This window comes from Carlito syrichta, unplaced genomic scaffold, assembly GCF_000164805.1.
Source record: "Carlito syrichta isolate Samal-C Ts95f unplaced genomic scaffold, Tarsius_syrichta-2.0.1 Scaffold27063, whole genome shotgun sequence".
Taxonomy (NCBI): Eukaryota; Metazoa; Chordata; class Mammalia; order Primates; family Tarsiidae; genus Carlito; species Carlito syrichta.
Genome location: NW_006971159.1, coordinates 32581 through 37805, shown reverse-complemented (window position 1 = coordinate 37805; position 5225 = coordinate 32581).

Here is a 5225-nt window from a genome sequence, read left to right as displayed (position 1 = left end):
AAAGGGTAGCGAATTTCACAGCAAAATTTACACTGTCTGGCCTGAGCTCTGCATATTTAAATTCCTCTGCCACAGCAGCACTTGAAAATTTTTTCCTGTTTCAAACCATTGTCATGAGACATTCTGCATAGCTTTTAATTTTTCATGCAGTTCATTTGCAAAATCATGTCTCACATGGGTGCTTTCTGGTTGGTAGAGTTGAGGTCACAGGTCTGCACTTTTCCTGTAGGGAAGACAGGGAATGTGAGTTTCTGCTTTCATCTTTAAAGGCATAGACTGAAAAATGTGGAAATACCCAGGCATATCATTACACAGTAATTTGTTTATGTGGTAAATCACTGAGTATCATAGACTCTAAATTCATCTAAGTTGTTGCAAATTCCATAATTTTGTTCTTTATGGCTTCATAATATTCCATCGTGTGTGTGTATACATATGTATCACATTTTTTTATCCCGTCAAGTTTCAATGGGCAGCACAGTTGTTACCATGTTTTTGTTATTGTAAATAGTGATGCAATAAACATGCATATGCAAATATCTTTTTTGTAGAGTGACTTAAGTTCCTCCAGGTATATTTCCAGAAAGGGAATTGCAGGGTCATGTGGAAAGTAAACTCCTAGTTATTTCAGAAATTTTCACACTGTTTTCCATAGGGGCTGAACTAGTTGGCATTCCCAGCAAAAGTGTAGATGCATTCTCTTTTCTATACCTCTTCACCTGGGTCTGTTTATTTATTTATTTATTTATTTGATTTATTAATGATGGCCATTCTTACTGCAGTGAGGTAATATCTAGATGTGGTTTTGATTTGCATTCATCTAATGATTAGTGAGGCTGAGCACTTTTTCATTTGTCTGTTGGCTGCCCATAAGTCTTCTTTTGAGAAGTGTCTATTCATGTCTTTTGCCTACATTTTAATGGGTCTGTTTTGGTTTTGGTTTTGGTTTTTCCTTTTGGCAAGTTTGAGTTCCTTATAGATCCTGAATGTCAGGTCTTTGTCAGATATACAGTTGGCAAATTTTTTTTCATATTCTGTGGGCTGCTTCAATGCTCTCTTGATGGTTTCTTTTGTTTTGCAGACACTTTTCAGTTTGATGAGGTCCCACTTGTCTATTTTATCTCTTATGGCATAGGTTTTTGGAGTTTTGATCAGGAATTAGTTGCCTATTCCAATTTCTGTAAGAGTATCTCCTGTAGTTTCTAAGATTCTTAATGTATCAGCTTTTAGAGAAGTGAAAGACCTTTACAATAAGAACTACAAGATACTGCTCAAAGAAATCCAAGAAGACACAAGCAAGTGGAAAAATATTTCACACACATGGACTGGAAGAATCAACATTGTTAAGATGTCCATTCTACCAAAGGCAATCTACAGATTCAATTGCAATACCCATTAAATTGTCAACGTCATTCTTCTCAGACCTTGAAATGACAATGCAGAAATTCGTATGGAAACATAAACGACCACGAATATTCAAAACAATCTTTTCCAAAAGAAACAAAATGAAGGTATCACAATTCCAGACTTCAATCTTTATTGTAAGGTTACAGTAATCAAAACAACCTGGTATTGGTAATAAAACAGGCATACAGACCAATGGAACAGGATAAAATTGTGGAAGCAAAGCCTCAACTTCTCAACCAACTCATCTCGAACAAAACCTTCAACAACAGCCACTGGAGAGAGGAGAACCTATTCAGTAAATAGTGCTGTGAAAACCGACTCATCACATATAGGAGATTGAAACAGAATCCCGACCTGTCACCATACACACAAATCAGCTCCAAATGCATCAAAGACCTAAATGTAAAACCTCAAACTATAAGAATCTTAGAAAATGCAAGAGACACCCTTATGGAAATTAGAACTGGGAGCCAATTCTTGATTAAAATCCTAAGTGCCATACTATAAGAGATAAGATAAATAAGTGGGACCTCATTAAAGTGACAGGCTTCTTTAAAACCAAAGAAACCATCAAAAGAGTGGGAAGACAGCCCATAGAATGGAAAAAAAGCAAAACATTTGCCAACTGTATGTCTTACAAAGGTCTAATATCAAAGCTCTACAAGAAACTCAAAGGTGCTGAAAGAAAAAAAAAAAACAACCCCATTAAAAAATAGGCAAAACACATGAATAGACACTTCTGAAAAGAAGATATACCAGCAATCAACAGACACATGAAAAATGCTCAGCCTCACTCATCGTCAGAGAAATGTAATTCAAAACCTCATTGAGATCCCACCTGACCCCAGTAAGAATGGACACCATTAATAAAACAAACAACAGATGCAGGCAAGGATGCAGAAAAAAAGGAACGCTTCTACGCTGCTGGTGGGAATGCAAACTAGTGCAAACTCTTTGGAAGACAGTGTTGCGATTTCTCAAAGAACTAGAAATTGGCCTTCCATATGACCCAGCAACTCTCATATTGGGAATATATCCAAATGAACTCAAATCATTCTGCAAAAAAGATACCTGCACACTCATGTTTGTTGCAACTCTATTCACAGTAGCAAAGACATGGAGCCAACCATGTTGCCCATCAAAGCTGAACTGATTTTAAAAATGTGGTACATATAAACAATGGGATATTATGCAGCCATAGAAAAGGACAAAAATATGAACTACACAGCAACCTGAATGGATTTAGAGTCTATCATACTCAGTGATCTATCACAGAAATAAAGAAGAGATTACCATAAGTTCACACTCATAAGTGGAACTTGAACAATTATTATAATACTGTAAGAAAGGGATTGGCAGTAGTGGGAAACTACCAGGAGAAGGGGTGGGATTGACAGTTGAGGGAAACTGCCAGTAGAGGGAGGGGCACACTTCATCAACAAGGGTATCTGAATAAAGAACATTTGTATACTTAACCCTGATTGAGCTCCACATGTTTAAAGAAAAAATAAAATAAATAAGTAAATCTAACCTAATACCTGCAAAAAAAGTTTGGGGTTTTACATTTACGTCTTTAATTCATTTGGAGTTGATTTTTATGTATGCTGATAGGTAAAAGTCCTGTTTCTTTATTCTGCATGTTGTCAGCCAGTTTTCAGCACCATTTACTGAATAAGCTATCCTTTCCCCAGTGGTTTTTGGTGGAGGCTTTGTCGAAGAAGAGTTGGCTGATAAATTGAGCTTTTGCTTTCAAAACATCCTGTTCAATTGGTCTATATGACTGTTGTTTTATCAATACCATGCAGTTTTGATTATTGTAGGCTTATAATAAAGCTTGAAGTCTGGAAATGTGATATCTCTTGCATTGTTTCTTTTGCTGAGTATTGTTTTGTCTATTCATGGTAATTTTTGCACAGTAGGAATTTCTGTATTGCCATTTTCAGTTTGAGTAGAATGATGATGGTAATTTAATGGGTATTGTGTTGAATAGGTACATTGCCTTAGACAGGATGGACATCTTAATGTTGATTCTTTTGATCCAGTATTATAGACTCTAGTTCCATTATGGGTTGCTGCGAAATTCATGATTTTGTTCTTTTTTTATGGCTGTGTAGTATTCCATAGTGTATATGTACCACATTTTTTAGACCAGTCTTCTTTTGATGGACAACATGGTTGATTCCAGGTTCTAGCTATTGTGAACAATGCTGAGATAAACATACATGTGCAGGTATCATTTTGATAGAGTGATTTGAGTTCTTCAGGGTATATTCCCAGTAGGGGGATTGCAGGGTCATATGGGAGGTTGATATTAAGAGCTTTTAGGAATCGTCACACTGTTTTCCACAGAGGTTGCACTAGTTTGCACTCCCATCAACAATGTAGAAGTGTTCTCTTTTCTCCACACCCTCCCCAGCAACTGTTATTTTTTGAGTTATTAATAATTGCCATTCTGACTGGAGTTAAGTGGTATCTCAGTGTGGTTTTGATTTGCATCTCCTTGATGATGAGTGAGGCTGAACATTTCTTCATGTGTTTGTTGGCTGCTCGGATGTCTTCCTTTGGAAGTGTCTGTTCATATCTTTTGCCCACTTTATAATGGGGTTGGTTGTTTGTTTCTTTTCCGTAAGTTTGTGTTCCTTGTAGATCCAAGATGATAAGCCCTTGTCAGACCTGGAGTTGGCAAATACTTTTTCCCAGTCTGTAGGCTGTCTCCCTGCTCTCTTCATGGTTTTTTTGTCTTTGCAGAAGCTTGTCAGTTTAATGAGGTCCACTTGTCTATCTTATCTCTTATGGCCTGTGGTTTTCAGGTTTTGTTCAGGAATTGGATGCCATTTCCAATTTCCATGAGGGCATGTCCTGCATTTTCTAAGGTTCTTCTGGTTTGAGGTTTTACATTTAGGTCTCTGATCCATTTAGAGTTAATTTCTGTGTATGGGGATAGATAGGGGTCTTGTTTGAGTCTTCTGCATGTGGTCAGCCAGGTTTCCCAGCATCATTTACAGAATAGGTTCTCTTCTCCCCAGTGGTGGGTAGTGGAGACTTTGTCGAAGATGAGCTGGTTGAGAAATTGAGATTTTGCTTCTGGAATCTCAATTCTATTCCATTGGTCTATATGCCTGTTCCTGTACCACTACCAAGCTGTTTTGATTATTGTAGCTCTATAGTAAAGTTTGAAGTCTAGTACTGTGATACCTCCTGCTTTGTTGTTTTGTTTTGGGTTTTTTTATTTTGTTGTTTTTTTTTTTTTTTTTGCTAAGGAATGTCCTGGCTGCTCGTGGTCATTTGTGTTTCCATAAGAATTCCTGTATTGTTTTTTCTAGGTCTGAGAAGAATGTTGCTGGTAGTTTGATGGGTATTGCATTAAATCTGTAGATTGCCTTAGGTAGAATAGACATCTTTATAATGTTGATTCTTCCAATCCATGAACATGGGATATTTTTCCACTTGTTTGTGTCATCCTTGATTTCTTTGAGCAGTGTTTTGTAGTTTTCATTGTAAAGGTCTTTCACATCTCTGGTTAGGAAGATGCCAAGGTATTTCATTTTTTAGTGGCTATTGTGCATGGGATTGTGTTTTCTATTTGGGTTTCTGTTTGTTTATTATTGGTGTAAAGAAGTGTGATTGTCTTTTGTACATTTATTTTATACCCTGAGACTTTGCCAAAGTCCTTTATCAGTGCAAGGAGGCTTTTGACAGATTCTCTTGGATTTTCAAGGTACACATTCATGTCATCAGCAAAGAGGGATAACTTGACTTTCCTCTTTCCTATTTGGATACCCCTGATCACCTTCTCTTTTCTGATTGCTCTAGATAGG